Source organism: Urocitellus parryii, chromosome 5 (assembly GCF_045843805.1).
Source record: "Urocitellus parryii isolate mUroPar1 chromosome 5, mUroPar1.hap1, whole genome shotgun sequence".
In the NCBI taxonomy this organism is placed as follows: domain Eukaryota; kingdom Metazoa; phylum Chordata; class Mammalia; order Rodentia; family Sciuridae; genus Urocitellus; species Urocitellus parryii.
In genome coordinates, this window is record NC_135535.1 from 163,502,365 (window position 1) to 163,521,951 (window position 19,587).

Sequence of the window (19,587 nt, forward strand, 5' to 3'; positions counted from 1 at the left end):
TAAGTATAGGCAAAGATTTTTTTTTCTTTAAGTCCCTCAAATCACAGACAACAAAATCAAAAATAGACAAATGGGGGTCAGGTCCAGTAACCTGCCGAGTGAGAGATCAGCTACGCAAGCGTGCTGGGAACGCGGACAGGACCCACAAGTAGGACAGGGCCGGCGGCTTGCTGAAGGGCAGGCCCGTCCCCTCCCCCAGTGTCTGCAAGGTAGGCGGGACCCTGACCAGTGGCAGATGGCCCCAGCGGCCTGCTGAGGGGTGGAACCGGCCCCTCCCCCAGTGCCTGAAAGCTAGGCGAACCTGCAACCCACGGGCGGGTCAGGTCCAGCAACCTGCCGAGTGAGAGAACAGCTACACACGCCTGCAGGGAACGCGGTCAGGACCCACAAGTAGGACAGGGCCGGCGATTGGCTGAAGGGCAGGCCCGTCCCCTCCCCCAGTGTCTACAAGGTAGGCGGGGCTGTGACCACTGGCAGATCGGGCCGAGTGGCCTACTGAGGGGTGGAACCGGCCCCTCCCCCAGTGCCTGCAAGCTAAGCGAACCTTCGACCCATCGGGAGGTCAGGCCCAGCAACCTGCGGAGTGACAGAGGTGCCCCTCATGCCTGCTGGGTAGGCGGACCTTTGACCGACCAGAAGAGTAGACCTAGGGCCTGCCAGCGTAACAGACGGATCACACAAATTGGAGGAGTATCACAGCCACTACCTGCCCTGCAAGGTGATCTTTCAACCATACAAGAGCAATATAAATAAATAGAGGGAAAATTTCAAAAACACAACAGTTTCACCAAACAGAAAGAAACGCCAGCAGTATGAAAAGACAAGGAAAGAAAGGACCACAGGCAATGCAGGTCAACTCAACTTTAGAAGAGGTAATAGGTGCAACAGATGGAATGTCAGATAGAGAGGTCAGGATATACATGCTTCAGATGATCTGGAGTCTCAAGGAAGACATGAGACAGCAAAATCAGACAATGAAAGACCACATTGACAAACAAATCCAGGAAGTAAAAGATCAATTTCACAGGGAGATAGAGGTAATAAAAAACAAACAAATAGAAATCCTAGAAATGCAGGAAACAATAAACCAACTTAAAAACTCAATTGAGAATACTACCAGCAGAGTAGATCACCTAGAAGAGAGAACATCAGACAATGAAGATAAAGTATTTCAACTGGAAAAGAACATAGACAGCTCAGCAAGTCTGCTAAGAAACCATGAGCAGAACATCCAAGAACTATGGGATAATATCAAAAGACCAAACTTAAGAGTCATTGGGATACAGGAAGGCACAGAGCTCCAAACCAAAGGAATAAACAATCTGTTCAGTGAAATAATAAGAGAAAACTTCCCAGACTTGAAGAATGAGACAGAACCCCAAATCTTAGAAGCCTACAGGACGCCGAACATGCAAAATCATAAGAGATCCACACCTAGACACATTATAATGAAGATGTCAAACATACAGAATAAGGAGAGAATTTTAAAAGCTACAAGAGAAAGGAAGCAGATTACATTTAGGGGTAAACCAATCAGGATAACAGCTGATCTCTCAACACAGACTCTAAAAGCTAGAAGATCCTGGAATAACATATTTCAAACGCTAAAAGAAAATGGGTTCCAACCAAGAATCGTGTATCCGGCGAAATTAAGCTTTAGGATGGAAGATGAAATTAAAACATTCCATGATAAACAAAAGTTAAAAGAATTTGCAGCTAGAAAACCATCTCTTCAAAAAATCCTTGGCAAAACACTACAGGAAGAGGAAATGGAAAACAATAATGAAAACCAACAGTGGGAGGTAGGACAGTAAAGGGGGGAAAACAAATCAGGTTTAATAGCATTAATAAACAAATATGGCTGGAAGAACAAACCATATCTCAATAGTAACCCTAAATGTTAATGGCTTAAACTCACCAATTAAGAGACACAGGCTAGTAGAATGGATCACAAAACAAGACCCAACAATATGCTGCCTACAGGAGACGCATCTGCTAGGAAAAGATATTCATAGACTGAAGGTGAAAGGTTGGGAAAAATCATACCACTCATATGGACCGCAGAAACAAGCAGGAGTGTCCATACTCATATCCAATAAAATAGATTTCAAGCCAAAGTCAATCAAAAGGGATAAAGAAGGACACTTCATACTGCTCAAGGGAACCATACACCAACAAGACATAACAATCATAAATATATATGCCCCAAATAATGGTGCAGCTGTGTTCATCAAGCAAATTCTTCTCAAGTTCAAGAGTCTAATAGACCACCATACAATAATCATGGGAGACTTCAACTCACCTCTCTCACCACTCGACAGATCTACCAAACAAAAGTTAAATAAGGAAATTATAGAACTCAACAACACAATCAACAACCTAGACTTAATTGACATATATAGACTATACCACCCAACATCAAGTAGTTACACTTTTTTCTCAGCAGCACATGGAACCTTCTCAAAAATAGACCATATATTATGTCACAGGGCAACTCTTAGACAATATAAAGGGGTAGAGATAATACCATGCATCTTATCTGATCATAATGGAATGAAACTGAAAATCAATGATAAAAGAAGGAAGGAAAAATCAAGTATCACTTGGAGAATCAACAATAGGTTGCTGAATGATCAATGGGTTTTAGAAGACATCAAGGAGGAAATTAAAAACTTCCTAGAGTCAAATGAAAACACAGACACAACATATCGGAATCTATGGGACACATTGAAAGCAGTTCTAAGAGGAAAATTCATTGCTTGGAGTTCATTCCTCAAAAAAAGAAAAAACCAACAAATAAATGATCTCATACTTCATCTCAAAATCCTAGAAAAAGAAGAGCAAAACAATAGCAAAAGAAGTAGAAGGCAAGAAATAATTAAAATCAGAGATGAAATTAATGAAATTGAAACAAAAGAAACAATTGAAAAAATTGACAAAACTAAAAGTTGGTTCTTTGAAAAAATAAATAAAATTGACAGACCCTTAGCCATGCTAACGAAGAGAAGAAGAGAGAGAACCCAAATTACTAGCATACGGGATGAAAAAGGCAATATCACAACAGACACTTCAGAAATACAGAAGATAATTAGAAATTATTTTGAATCCTTATACTCCAATAAAATAGAAGATAGTGAAGGCATAGATAAATTCCTTAAGTCTTATGATCTGCCCAGATTGAGTCAGGAGGATATAGACAACCTAAACAGACCAATAACAATAGAGGAAATAGAAGAAACCATCAAAAGATTACCAACTAAGAAAAGCCCAGGACCGGATGGGTATACAGCAGAGTTTTACAAAACCTTTAAAGAGGAACTAACACCAATACTTTTCAAGCTATTTCAGGAAATAGAAAAAGAGGGAGAACTTCCAAATTCATTCTACGAAGCCAACATCACCCTGATTCCGAAACCAGACAAAGACACTTCAAAGAAAGAAAACTACAGACCAATATCTCTAATGAACCTTGACGCAAAAATCCTCAATAAAATTCTGGCGAATCGGATTCAAATACATATCAAAAAAATTATACACCATGATCAAGTAGGATTCATCCATGGGATGCAAGGCTGGTTCAATATACGGAAATCAATTAATGTTATTCACCACATCAATAGACTTAAAAATAAGAACCATATGATCATCTCGATAGATGCAGAAAAAGCATTCGACAAAGTACAGCATCCCTTTATGTTCAAAACTCTAGAAAAATTAGGGATAACTGGATCATACCTCAACATTGTAAAAGCAATCTATGATAAGCCACAGGCCAGCATCATTCTGAATGGAGAAAAATTGAAGGCATTCCCTCTAAGATCTGGTACAAGACAGGGATGCCCTCTCTCACCACTTCTGTTCAACATAGTCCTCGAAACACTGGCCAGAGCAATTAGACAGACGAAAGAAATTAAAGGCATAAAAATAGGAAAAGAAGAACTTAAATTATCACTATTTGCAGATGATATGATTCTATACCTAGCAGACCCAAAAGGGTCTACAAAGAAGCTATTAGAGCTAATAAATGAATTCAGCAAAGTGGCAGGATATAAGATCAACACGCGTAAATCAAAGGCATTCCTGTATATCAGCGACAAACCCTCTGAAACGGAATTGAGGACAACTACTCCATTCACAATATCCCCCCCAAAAATAAAATACTTGGGAATCAACCTAACAAAAGAGGTGAAAGATTTATACAATGAAAATTACAGAACCTTAAAGAAAGATATAGAAGAAGACCTTAGAAGATGGAAAAATATACCCTGCTCATGGATAGGCAGAACTAACATCATCAAAATGGCGATATTACCAAAAGTTCTCTATAAGTTCAATGCAATGCCAATCAAAATCCCAACAGCATTTCTTGTAGAAATCGATAAAAGAATCATGAAATTCATATGGAATAATAAAAGACCCAGAATAGCAAAAACAATACTAAGCAGGAAGTGTGAATCAGGCAGTATAGCGATACCAGACTTCAAACTATACTACAGAGCAATAGTAACAAAAACAGCATGGTACTGGTACCAAAACAGGCGGGTGGACCAATGGTACAGAATAGAGGACACAGTAACCAATCCACAAAACTACAACTATCTTATATTCGATAAAGGGGCTAAAAGCATGCAATGGAAGAAGGATAGCATCTTCAACAAATGGTGCTGGGAAAACTGGAAATCCATCTGCATCAAAATGAATCTGAATCCCTATCTCTCGCCATGCACAAAAGTTAACTCAAAATGGATCAAGAGGCTTGATATTAAATCAGAGACACGGCATCTGATAGAAGAAAAAGTTGGCTATGATCTACATACTGTGGGGTCGGGCTCCAAATTCCTCAATAGGACACCCATAGCGCAAGAGTTAACAACTAGAATCAACAAATGGGACTTACTCAAACTAAAAAGTTTTTTCTCAGCAAAAGAAACAATAAGAGAGATAAACAGGGAGCCTACATCCTGGGAACAAATCTTTACTCCACACACTTCAGATAGAGCCCTAATAACCAGAATATATAAAGAACTCAAAAAATTAGACAATAAGATAACAAATAACCCAATCAATAATTGGGCAAAGGACCTGAACAGACACTTCTCAGATGAGGACATACAATCAATCAATAAGTACATGAAAAAATGCTCACCATCGCTAGCAGTCAGAGAAATGCAAATCAAAACCACCCTAAGATACCATCTCACTCCAGTAAGATTGGCAGCCATTAGGAAGTCAAACAACAATAAGTGCTGGAGAGGATGCGGGGAAAAGGGCACTCTTGTTCATTGCTGGTGGGACTGCAAATTGGTGCAGCCAATTTGGAAAGCAGTATGGAGATTTCTTGGAAAGCTGGGAATGGAACCACCATTTGACCCAGCTATTCCCCTTCTCGGTCTATTCCCCAAAGACCTAATAAGAGCATGCTACAGGGACACTGCTACATCGATGTTCATAGCAGCACAATTCACGATAGCGAGAATGTGGAATCAGCCTAGATGCCCTTCAATAGATGAATGGATTAAAAAAATGTGGCATTTATACACAATGGAGTATTACTCTGCATTAAAAAATGACAAAATCATAGAATTTGGAGGGAAATGGATGGCATTAGAGCAGATTATGCTAAGTGAAGATAGCCAAGCCCTAAAAAACAAATGCCAAATGACTCCTTTGATATAAGGGGAGGAAACAAGGACAGGGTAGGGACGAAGAGCTTGAGACGAAGATTTACATTAACAGGGTTGAGAGGTGGGAGGGAAAGGAAGTAAGAAGGGAAATCGCATGGTAATGGAAGGCGATCCTCAGGGTTATACAAAATGACATATAAGAGGAAAGGAGGGGTAAGACAAGATAATACAAATGGAAAAAATGATTTACAGTAGAAGGGGTAGAGAGAGAAAAGGGGAGGGGAGGGGAGGGGAGGGGAGGGGAGGGGGGATAGTAGAGAATAGGACAGACAGCAGAATACATCAGACACTAGAAAGGCAATATGTCAATCAATGGAAGGGTAACTGATGTGATTCAGCAATCTGTATATGGGGTAAAATTGGGAGTTCATAACCCACTTGAATCAAACTGTGAAATATGATGTATTAAGAACTATGTAATGTTTTGAATGACCAACAATAAAAAAAAATAAAAATAAAAAAAAATAAAAAAAAAGATTTCATACAAAGTTACATCTATACTAGAGTTGTAAGTTCTACAAAAATCCATGTTTCTTTGCTATCTTCCATACTGATAACTCTGAAGTACATGATGAGTGCATGAATCATAGTAGGTATGCAATTAGTAGGTATGTAGTGAATATATCTGTAGAATAAATATTTTAAAAATTGAAAAAAAAAACAAAAATAGACAAATGGACTATAAAAAACTAAAATGTTTCTTCGCAGCAAGTAAAACAATCAACAGAGTGAAGAGAAAAAGAATAGAATGGGAGAAAATATTTCCAAAGTGTTCATCAAACAAGGGATCAATATCCAGACTATATAAAGTAGTAAAACAACTCAATAGCAATGACACAAATACTTGCTTTTAAAATGGCATTATTTCAACAGACATTTCTCAAAAGAAGCATATCAATGATCAAAATGCTCAGTGTCACTAATATCACTCCAGCTAGAATGGTTATTATGAAAAAGACAAAAAAAGAAAGAAAGAAATAGAGGAAGGAAGAAATACAAGTGAGGATATGGAAAAACAGGGATTCTCATACACTGTTAGTAGAAATGTACATTAGTATAGCCACAAAGGAAAACATCTATCATATGATTTGTCAATCCCACTTCTAAGGGATATATCCAAAGGAAATGAAATCTCAAAATTTATTGCAAAACTAGAATAATCAAAACTGTGTGTTGCTGGCATAAAGACAAACACATAGACCAATGGAATAGAATAGAGAAATAAAACTTCACCTTAATGGTCAAATAATTTCATTAAAAAGGGAAAGAACAAGCTCTTCAACAGGTATGGGGAAAATTGTATTTGAATCCTTACTACACACCATCTACAAAAATTAAATCAAAATGGATCAAAGAAAAATTTGAACGTAAGACCTAAAACCATACGACTCCTAGAAGGAAACAGGAGAAAACCTTCATGACCTTGGGATCGATAATGATTTCTTAGCTATGACATCAAAAGTACAACAACAAAAGTAAAATTAAATTTGATTATATTCAAAATTCAAAAATTCTGTCATCAAAGGGCAGAATCAATACAGTGGAAAGGAAACCTATAGAATGGCATATTTGCAATCATATATCTGATGAGGCCTAGTATCTTGAACATATAAGCAACTCCTGCAACTCAACAACAACACCAACAAAATACCCAATTTAAAAATGAGTAAAGGAAGCTGGGAGCAGTGGTGCACCGCTCTCATCCCAGTGACTCAGAAGTCTGAGGTAGGAGGATCACAAGTTTGAGGCCAGCCTCAGTAACTAAGGAAGGCCCTAGGCAACTTAGCAAGACCCTGTCTCAAACTAAAAAATTAAAAGTACTAGAGATGTAGCTCAGAGGTAAAGCACTCCTGGGTTCTATCCACATCACAAGTATAAGTATATAAATAAGTAAATGGGCAAAGAACTCACATAGACATTTCTCAAAATAAATTTTTAAAATGGCCAAAATGAATACAAAAAAAATGCTCACCTTCAATAAACATTAGTGAAATCAAAACTATGATATCACCTTACATCTGTTGGGATGGCTATGATGAAAAAAAACCAAAACAACAAGTGTTGGCAAGGATGTAGAAAAACTGGAATATGTGTGCAATGCTGGTGAAAATAAAAAATTGGATGGGTGCTATAGAAAATAGTATGCTGGTTCCTCAAAAAGTTTAGAGTTACCATAGGATGCAGAGATTCTGCTTTTTGTTATATATCCAAAAAACCTCAAGTAAAATCTCAAAAAGATATTTGTGCACCCCTATCTACAGCAGCAGTATTCATCATAGTTGAAGGGTAGAAGTAACTCAAGTACCCACGGGTGGATAAATGGGTCAACAAAATGTGGTGTATACATACAATGGCATATCATTCAGTCTTAGAAAAAAAGGGCATTCTGACACATGCTGTGTCACGCACCAGACTGGGGAATATTGTGGTAAGTGAAATAAACCAATCCTAAGAGGTCAAGGGCTGTAAAATTCCGCTTCCATGAGTTACCTAGAAAGGTAAAATTCATAGAGGCAAAGTAGAATGGAAGTTGCCAAGGTATGAGGGAAGGGGAAATTGATGAGTTTTGTTTACTGAGGACTGAGTTTCAGTTTTACAAGATGAAAATATTCTGGAGAAATCACTATGGAATTTCCTCAAAAGACTGGAGTGGAAGGAAGCACCATCTGACCAGCTAGATCACTCTTTGGTATTTATTCTAAAGAATGAAAGTCAGAATACTCTACTGATACACGTTTATAGCAGTACGATTCACAATAGCTGAATTATGGGACCAATCTAAGTGTATATCATGGAAGAATGGATAAAGAAAATGTGTGATATATACACAATGGAGTTTTATTCAGCATAAAGAATAAACTGATGTTATTTTCAGGAAAATAAAGAAAATTTGACTGTTATTGTATTAAGTGAAATAAGCCAAGAACTGTATGTCAAAAGGAAAGCAGTAAGACTGGAGGAAAGGGACCAGGGGAAGGGAAAAGGTGAAGGGAAAGGTAAATACGGGGGAATGACACTGACCAAATTATATTGTTATATCATGTATGAGAGAAAATCTAACAACTAATCCCACTATTATGTATAATTATAATGTATCCATAAAATATGGAAGAAAGGAAAATATTCATATGGGTTATTCAACAATGTGAATTCATTTAATTCTATCAGACTATGAAATGGTAAATTTTGTTATGTCTATTTTACCAAATATTTTTTAAATGGTTAACGTACTTGAGAAGTTATTTCACAGAAAGTGATTATAATGACAGAATATGGGGAAATGATGAGATTAATTAGTAATCAGGGACATGCATATTACTACCACAATAAAATATGATTTCACATTCAGTGGATTCCAAAAATTAAGTTTGACGGTATTCAGTGGATGAGATTGTGGAATTGGGAACTCTTACATAGGACCACCCTGGGATGTGTGGGCTACTTAGCAAATATGTTTTTCTTAGCAAATGTGTCCATGTAAACAATGACGGTCACACCAGATGAGCTTGTCAGCACTGTAATGGCAGCCCAATTTCATGAAATCCTAAGTTGGCTAGCAGGAGAAGTGTGCTAGCCAGCTAACCCTGGAATAAGATCCCCACTCTGGGAACCCCAAGACCATCATCCCATGGGTGGGAGTGTGGAGGGAACTCCTCAGAGTATCTGGTAAATCCTGTGTGTAATGCAAAAGAATGGGTGGTGGGAAGGAATTAGAGTACCAGAAAGCACCCCAACAATGAGAGATAAGACATAGGTGCTCTGTGCAGACAACCTCCCTGGTCCTGGCCAGTCTTGGGCACTGACAGGGAATTAGAAAATTTTCAGAAAACTAGTCCAAAGTGCACAACCCTCTGATGTGTAGACCTGGCAGAGACTTCTTGCCTGGGTCTGAAGGCAGTATTCTTCTTTCATATTGCTGGTAAGGAATGCATCATTTTAATTACTTTGCAAAATAATTTGCCTTTATCTTATAAATTTAAAAGTGCACATTACTTAGGAACAAGCATTTGTACTCTTAGATGTACATATTACTGAGCCTCTTGCATATTGCCATACATAATCTACAGCTACACTCAATAGCGTACAGAGAAACATTAGACATATAAGGATAAATGAAAAAATAAGTCATTGAAGACTATATATGGTATGATTCATTCTCTATAAAATGGCAACAAGCAAAATTAAATAATGTTTTTATTACACATGCATACATACATACAAGGGGACTATTGAGGAAGTAAGGTAAAGTTCATAGGTAGGATCAGAGATTACTGACAATGTTCTCATTTTTAAGATAATTAGAGATCATGGATATTTATTTTACCATCAATCTTCATAATTTATGTATGCCATATAATCTCTTTCTGATTAAGTAACATATTTTTCACATAATTTTTACAGGAAAATAAACTTTAAAATCCTTCAGCTGCGAATCTCCCTGTTTGTGAACAGGACCTGTTTTCTACAGTGCCTTTATTAATGTGCAGATCTTGGAGTGCTTGAAAGTACCTGATTGGAGAGTAAGCTGAGCTTTATTAACGTGGTTCCCCAAGAGCACAGGCCAGGGTGACGTGTGATTCCCTGTCTTTTCCTTTCAACAGCAGTGCCACACAGAAGGAGATCATGTTCAACATTTCACTGCTGCAAAAACAGCAGAGGGCTATTGGGGACTATCAGAAATAATCATCCCAAACTTGCGTGTCCTCAATAGTTTACTCATACTTTACCTTCCTGGTGGGTATACATATTTTAGTTCAGAGAAACTTTAGCTCCTCATGACACAATGCACACATGTTAGTGGCTGTCTGCCTAAGTGCAATCCATCATTTCCTTGCCCACCGTCTATCTGTTCTCTCAAAGTCTAAAATGGGAGTGAGAAATTATGTGTCAATTGCCCACCATGTCTGTGTGGTAAGGACTGTGAGTGTTTGAAGACTCAGTGAGGGTAACCTAGCCATGGATAAGGAGCTGCTTAGACTCTTTGATCAAAAATGTAACTTCAGAAACTAGTTATATATAATCATACTTTTCCCCCACATGCAGGAAGAATCCCACAAAGGAATGATGATGGCCCTCATCTCTTTGGCTGAAAAGGCTCTGAATTTGGTTGTTGGACATACTCCTTCCCAATTCAAGTCAACAAATATTCATTGAGATTTATTGATTGCTGCTTATAATTCTGGGACTATGTAACTAAAGACAAAAAAAAAAAAACAAAGAAGAAGAAGAAAAGGAAAGAAAGGAAAAAAGAACACAAGCTCGTTGAATCTGAAATGATTCCCTATTTTCAAGGCCATTGACTGAGAGACAATGTTGAAAAGGAGGAGGCCCAGGCGGCCCCCATCTCAGCTCTGCTGCTAACTTGCTGGGTGGGCCCAAGCAAATCGCTTTATTTGAGGCATTGTTTTCTCTTTCATAAATTAAAGTGTTAGTTCCTTCCAAAGTTAAGCATTGATGTTTATACAAATCTGGATGGGAGATAAAACTCATCAGAGAATTTTATGACTGCAAGTCCAAATGGCGATCTAGAGATAGAATTCTCTAGTCTTGCCAAAGTGGGAACTGGAGACACCATGATGATGGGACTTACTCAAGGTCCTACAGCCACAATACAAGAGAGTCCTTGGAGTTGGGGTATTCACGGGAGAGGAGGTGTAACTGGGTGTGTTTGTTTAGGATGGACTACAGATTGTGGGGTCTATATCATAAGGCCAGTAGACATCAGGAAGCGACCTGAGCCTTCCCACAAGTATTTCGGCTGCATTAACCCTGTAGATAAAGGAATTATATGAATTGTGATTGTGTCCAAAGAAACAATTTGAACAAAATTAATTTTCTTTTAATATAGTGAAGGATACAAAGGAGAATTAAAATAGAAAATGGATAGACAGCAAACCATTTACTCTTCTATTGACATCCAGGTGCCTGCCCCTTTTTTTGCTCTCTGTAACTCTATAGCTTTTGCATTCTAGTATCTTCTCACTTTCATCCTGCTGATGTCCTCTCCTGATTTTAACCTGAGTTAATAGAAGGTTTTATGTCCTGTGACTTCTGTCTACGGTAATGTATGAAAAAGAGTCATTGGACAAGTAGAGAGCTTACCCAAGGACACTGACAGAACAATTCCAGAGGAAAAATTTGGGGCACTATCTTTATTTGTGCACAGGGGACGGATAAAGAGAAAAGTTGTCAACTATTGAACTTAAAGATGTGTCTGCATTGATAGGAGTATCAAATTCTAGGGAAATTTCTGAGCAGGCCAGGAATCTCTCCTCCAGTATTGGGAGTTGCAATAGTTAGCAACTGCTGTGTAACAAATTATCCCAAATTCAGTGGCTTAAACAACAATCATTTCTTATCATAGCCTACATATCTGTGGGTGAGCTGAGTGTTCTTGGTCAAGCCTAGGTTTGATTTGTTGCTGTTGAGCTTGTCTCAGGGTTGGGCGGGGACTCTGCTCTGAGCTTGGTTAGGTTGGTACATCTTTGTGGTGCCACTCCAGGATATCCTGATCTTCTTCTTGGAATTAGTAGGCTAGTCCAGGAACATCTTCCCTATGGCGATAGAAAAAGCTAATGAGACCATGGAGAAATCCGTGTCTCTTGAGGCCTATCCTTGGAACTGATACACTAAACCTCCTCCTCCTTCAATTGCTCAAAACCACAAGTCTGAGCCCAATTCAAGGAATAGGAACATAGACTTTACTTCTGTAGTGACAAGAAATGAAAAAAAAAAAGAATCACATGATGAAAATGTGGATACAAATAAAAGTATTGAATTTAAACATTAATGGAGTGTATCACAGGATCCTAGAAAGAATAGAGTTTTTAGAATAGTTTTAAAAAGTCAGCAGACCATTTTGGTCACATAATGAAAGAATGAAAACTCTCCTAAGTCCTTAATATGAAAAATGTATTTATGTCTCTGTACATGATTAATACTTTAAAGTTTCTCCATGTTCTTTCTATTAAAATTTTTGGCCAAGAAGGTCAAGTTGGTGGACAACAGGGTGGCACTGTATTTCCATTTGGACAGACAGACACCTGCCTGATGTGTGTCAGGAAGGTCTTCCAAGTATAAGATGTGTTAAGATGTGGAGAACAGGAATTTTTCTATCCTAGGGTTAAAAGAATTGAGACAGAAAAGTATAAGATCTGGTGCCAAAGTATATACAGAAAGACGAGCTCTCTGTGTGGGTGGGTATTCTACAATGAACCACACTTAAATCCTTTCTTGGCAGTATTTTCATTAAATGCAATACTTTATGAATTCTAACTTTATTGCTTCATTAGCATAGTGACAGGAAGTTATATTTCACTTTTCAAAATAAGATTATTTGTCTCCCTTAATGGTCTGCAGTTTCTGGAGAGGACATAAGCAGGGAGAGACAATTCAGCCTGCAGAATAGGTGGCAGAAACTGGTTCTGAAGAAAGGAGGATTTCTATAGAGCAGGAGTCACCCACTTCTTCCTATTCTCCCAGATTCCACCCCCATGAACCCACCCAAAATAATCAAGGAAAAGGTGGGCTGGTCCACGGAAGCTGCCAGTCATGGCTACTGGTGAACTTGTTAGGACACCTAGTGAATAAAGAGTTCTCCAAAACACAAGTTAGGCAGTCTAGTCTCAGTGAATTGGCCTGCTAAATCAAGTAAGTAAAATAATATCCATTGGAATAGTAATCTGTTCTTGGTTAATTAAGTCACAATGAATAGATTGTTTATAAAGATATCATTTTAAAAAGAACCTCAATAAACTCACTTCAAAAAACAAAGTAGGTAAAGTTAGATGTCAATATTCAATCATTTACCATTTGATACAGGAATGGCCTTATCTATGAAAGCAGGACTCAGGGAAGGAGAATTTGCTATTTTGGGTGCTCCTTCTGTTTGCTGGTCTTGATTCATGTCCACACCCTTCCCTAGGTCACTACCACCAGGGCGGGCTGGAGCTGTGGCTAGAACTGAGGCTCTTATGCCCTGCTGCACTTGTGGCCCCCAGGAGAGTGTGCAGGACACAGAGGGCACCCAGTACATTTGTCAGACCAACAATAAGAATTCTTCCAAATTGCTCAGGACAGTTCCTTCTCCATACCAGGTGCACAAGTGCATATTCGCCCCTTAAAACACTAATGAACCTTCTTTTATAATGACAATCACTCTCCTTGGATTTTGCTGTATTTTTGAGATTCCTTGGGGGAAGAATAGGAATTTTATAATGGTAGATGATAATACTGTAATTCCAAGTCAAACATTTTATAATGAAACTGAATTGAACCAAGGATCTAAAATGAAAAACTTGAAAGCTGTTTTCCCACAGAGACTTTATATCATGAAAATATTTTTGAGGAACTTCTGTACTTTTGACTTGGTGTCTAACCAGGAAATTTTAACATGTTCTATTTTACATAAAACGATGAGCTTATTTTTTAACAATAGGAATATTAATTGATAGTCCCTGTGAACTATCATCCTGTCTAGCCTTTGGGATGTACAATTAATTATCATCACTTTTTTGTTTTTATTTTAATTAAGCACTTATGCAACACTTTACATATTTGATGTATTTTATAACCATTAATTACAGAATTAATGCACAAACATAAATTATACATGTTCAGAAAAAAAAGAATCATCTTTAAGCTATGAATAAAGGAGCTATTAAGTTTGCATAGTTTTTCTCTTTGGAGAGAACATTCTACCCAGATAAAATAGGAGGTTCAAAACATTTCCAATTGAAAAGGGCAGAACTAGTAAATGTTAACTAATAGTTTATAAGAAGGACTTTTTTGGAACACACCAAAAAATAGGTATGGTATAACCTTTTAAAAATATCTGCTGCTTTAAGGAATACATGTTTTCAATGGCTCAGTGGTTCACAAATATGCCTAACTCCCCTTGGGGCTGCTGGGTTACTAAGAAAAATCATTTTGCATTTTTTTCTCCTAATTGGAGGATTCAGGGAAGGAGAATGGAGACATCCTTTCAGATAAGGTGCATTGTATGTTTGGAAAGGTGAACGGAGAAAAACTGGGTAAGGATGCAAAGAGGGACTTTGGAAGCAAGAGAGGCATGGCTAAGGGTTGCTGAGCTGGAAGTACAGTACCTACAGGAGAGTGGTTCCCGTATGCTCATACAATATATTTTTATTGAATGGAGGAATAAATATTAGTAAATAAATATGAAAGTGAACTTTCTCAGAGTCAACATCATTGAAAGAGAGGGAAACCTACCTGTCACAGAGATGGGTTTAAAAAAAAAAAGTATAGATTTGAACACCTTGGGATCATGCAGAACTGGGTTAAAATTTGACCACTTCAACTTGAAAGCTATGTGACCTTGGGAATTTCACTTAACCCTTTTTAGCTACAGCTTGTCTGTTAAATGTTTATGTTAGCTGCACCAGTCTCCTAGGGTGGTTGTGAAGATTAAATGAGATAGTGCATATAGCATAGCAGTCAATAAATCACAACTGCAAGAGCAGTGTCGGTAGTTTTTGCTGTCATCAGGCCAAGAGAAAACAGGTCAAAGATAGTATAGATGGCCTGTGGGAATCATTTTATGAGATGGGATCGAATAACTTCTTTCAAATTTTAGATGCTATACTTCTACTCATTGTAATTCTATACTCTTCTTAAGAAACTTTTGGGAGTATGTGTGTGTATGTATGTATTAAAAAGAGCGATGGACATCTTTCTGGCAGTAGTAATTAATGCAGTTCCTGTCTAGGAAAGAGTATGGCAATAATAGGGCAGTGGAGAATGGATTACATCCAAGATCTTGGTTTTATTGGCACCATATTCTAAAAGGCCCCAGTAACCAACCAAAGACCCAGAGAGTAGAGACCAGAGGTGAAACAAATGAACTAAGAGTGATTTCTGAGCCTCCATGAGCTTACCTGACAAACTCTAAGTGACTCTGATTATTGTCATTTTCCATGGTCATTCTGTTTCTCACACAGGTTCAATGAGAAACTCCTTAAATTTCTAATTGGTTTGTTCCAGTTTCCCTTGGTGCTAGGCTCCAAGCTAGACCTTCATATACTGAGTGGAATCTCTGTCACAAAAATGATCCAATCTGTTCTAGGTGATTCCAGAGGGCACAGTGCAGGTCTAGGGCATAGTAGTTTGGTGTAAGGAAAAACGTTCTTGTAGCCACATTTGGGCCACCATATTGCACAACTCCAGATTGGACCACTGACATTGTGTGTATGTGTTGCAGTGTCCCCAGCCAGAAAGGATGGCTCCAAAGTCATTAAATGCCTTGTCAACAGAGATGGCCTGGCAAAGTCTGGGAGACTAGGTTTTATTAATCATCATACTCAGTTATGATGACTAGCTGGAATGTTGGCTCTCTTAAATCCAAAGCCTTTTTTGGATGTGAAAAGATTTTAAGTTATAACTCTTTCTCTCCTCTGGGAGCTTACATTCTCTGTAGGGAGAAGACTCAGTAAAGGCACAGTCTTCTTATGAGTAAATGTTATTATAGTTGCTCGGGGAGTTCAATGCTGTTTCCCTAAACTGGACAAGCCAGGAAAGAGAAAGTTCAATCAATGATATTTAGCTTTTTAGAGAGAAAGACATGCTAACAAAATCCTATCCATGAAGAGAGAGTTTGTCTCCCCACATTTAAAAATGTGACTTTTCACCCATTGATTAAGACTTGAGTGAGTACAATCTGAAACACAAAACATCCTCTCAAAAAACCCAAGGTTATGGGCAAAAAGTAAGAAGATAGACAAGATGTCGGTCCACTTTAGCACATTTTAACCTGAAGAGGCAGATTTGGAGGGAGCCACAATATACAAGTGGGGGCTTAATTCTAATAAAGTGTATTTTATATGGGGGAGATTTGGAGAATCTCAGAAAATTATGGATTCTTCTCCCCAGAAAAAGGCATATATGCGTGTGTTTCTATACAAGCAAGTATCACAGATGCACATATGGAGATGTAAGCACTGTTATACACAGAATCCTATTCATTAACCCTGGGATCCCATGAATTTCATATACCTCATGTGTAGAATAGTCTTCATTGATTGGAAATTATATTCTCTTATTGTTTCTTGGGTAAAAATTTTGCATCTGCAACTTGTTTGAAGCTCCCCAAGAGTAGGAACCTCATTTTCCTTTCTAGCATATTGATACCCTGTGTGATGCCAAATGTGGAGTGTTTAATAATTCCAAGTCAAGTGAGTAAATATTAAAAAGTCAATTTCCAAGCTATATGCACAACTAGCATTTTTCCAATCATCCCAAGCCTCAAGAAGAATCATGTTTTGATATGCTTTTTTTCTCTTGTAGCCATATACTCTCTAGATGAGCAAGCTCTTTCAACAGCAATGCTTAAAGAATGGCAGAAATGTCTTCACTTAAAATATATATAAAAATCTGGCTCATAATAGAGTTTTCAAACCAGGGAGGAATAGTCTGACACATGCAAACAGACATCACACAACATCCAGATATAATGACTTTTGAGGGTAAAATGCCAGGAATGTGAAGGAATTAGAGACAGCCACCTTGGGAAGGCCTTGAAGGAAGGTCTCCCACTGAGGTCCCTACTGTGCCTGTCACATGGGCTGGACTTGGGAAATGTGCCTGCCCCCTTGCTCTTGGCCAATCATCCCCTGAGCCAAAACTAATGGAGAGGCAGGAATGTGTTCGAGGGAGTGTGAATGTTACAACCCTCCTCTTTGTGAGACTTCTTGGAAGCCTAGGGCTGCTCCAGCCCCACAGCGGGGATACACAGGCTAGGACAAGCCTTTGACATGAACCTGGAGGCTCTTCCAGGCTGTGGCTCCAGCCCTGGAAAAGTGGGAAATGCCCTTGAGACTGTTGGGAGAAGTTCAGAGGAGACGGGCTGGGAATGCTGCAGTGCCCAGACCCCTTCTGAGGCAAGTCAAGCGTGGGGTCAGTGAGCTGGCCTGAAATAAGAAGACATGCCTACCGCCTCATTTAAATGAACAAAACCAGGCCTCTTGTGGTGCAGAGAAACGAGGAGGACTCAGCCTCCCAGCTGCCTGGATCGGCCCCTTTTGAGGCTGGGCCTGGCAGGACTTAGCCACCCAGGACAGAGGTGCTGATTTAAGTTACTGCATTTCTGCCAACACCAGGCTCTCAATCCATCCCCTGCAGTGCATATTTGTGATTATTTGACTTTGAGTCTGAGAGACCAGGCTTTTGTGGCTCATAGTAAGTACGAGGCCTTGGGCAAAGCATCAATTTTAGCAATATGGTTTATTTCCCATTTGTGAATTCGATCATTATTTATTGAACATTGAATTGGCTTTGAACAACAACAACAACAAAATGAATGAAATTCAACTCTCTTCCTTTAGGCATGTACAGTCTGCAGGGGACACCTGGATGTAGAACCAAGCAATCCAAGTGGCAGAATATCATGATGTACCCAGAAACGAAACTGGAGGACACAGGGAAAACAGTCCACACCATAAATACAAAAATCAGGGAGGCTTCATGGGGGAGGAAGCCAAATTCCTTTTTTCAAATTAAAAAATCAGAGAAGAAAATAGAGAGCCCATGTTTCACCCATCCTTCAGAGGCTCTAAGAATGAATGTGTGATTCTATATTTGCAGAGCTGAGAAGGTAAAAAAAAAAGGTGTACATTCCAGATCCTGGTCTTGGATATTCATGTAATGCAATGTCCAAATACTGTTCAGTGTGCTTGTCTGATACATCTCAATCGTCCTGTGTTTGCTACTCAAAGGAGCAATGAAGCCCGACAAAGGCTGTCTTCTCCCTTAGAATGAAAGATAAGAAGGTGAGAGTTGAGGGCGGAGACAGTTTTTCAGAGAGAAAACCAAAGCCTCAGATCAAATTAATGTCATTGATATCTCCAAGGCATAGCATTTTGCAGTGACTGAGCTCCAGTTTGAATCTCGACTTTGTGACATGGGGGACCTGGAGCAGGCTACTTAGATTCTCAGAATTTGAGTTTCCTCAACTGGGAAATAGTAGCAATTTTACTCACAACATGGGATTGTGGTGAAGAGTGAAAGAAGTGGTACGTGGAAAACCCCAGGCTCTATTAGCTCTTCAGTCCAGGTCAGCTCCCCTCCCAATGTGTCACAGAATCAGGACTGGTCAAAGGCCTGATTCAAGCTGCTTTTCTTCAACCTCAGTCTATAGTGATGGTCTCTTACTTCCTACCCTGACTTCCATTTATAGTAAGTATAAACCAAGTTTTATCGACTTGTGTAAATTTCATGTGAGCCACAGTTTTACCATTCATTGAAGTATAGGTTGCAGCCATGGGAACCATCAGCCCATTCCTCCTTGTCTGCCCTGAAGATCTCCCATTGGAGTCTCTCCCAGAGAGTCTCTCCTGAAAAGACTCTCATCTAATCAATATATGTGTTTTTATCAATCCTAATTGTCAGCACTAAATGCAAACTTAAGGGGTATAAAAGACAATGGTGGCCCAAAGTTTTGATTTTGGTAGGGCTAGATCAAGCTATGGAAAGAAAGGGTTAGAAAGTTTATGTTATAGGAATAGTCTATTCTCAGAGAATTAATCCCTTGATGGGTATTTACCCACATCCGCCTGTCAATAACCTTGTTAGTGCATCCACGGTTACTAAGGGAAGGGACCTGTTAAAGATGACCTGTTGAAGGACATCTTTGATCTTTCACATGTGCACCATATCTACCCTTTCATCAAAGCATGAAGAAGCCCCATGCTACTGGGTAAGAAGCACATTCATGCTACTATGTACAGATCTAATGGAGAGGGGAGAGAGGGGAGATGTTTGGTGTGTTCTCCAGGCATTGCTGACTCCCACCATACTTGGGTTTTTATTATGTAGAGTCCACCCACATCAAATGACAGGTGTCACAGGGTTCATATTTCTGGAGTGAAGATGTGGCTGAAAGAACTGAAGT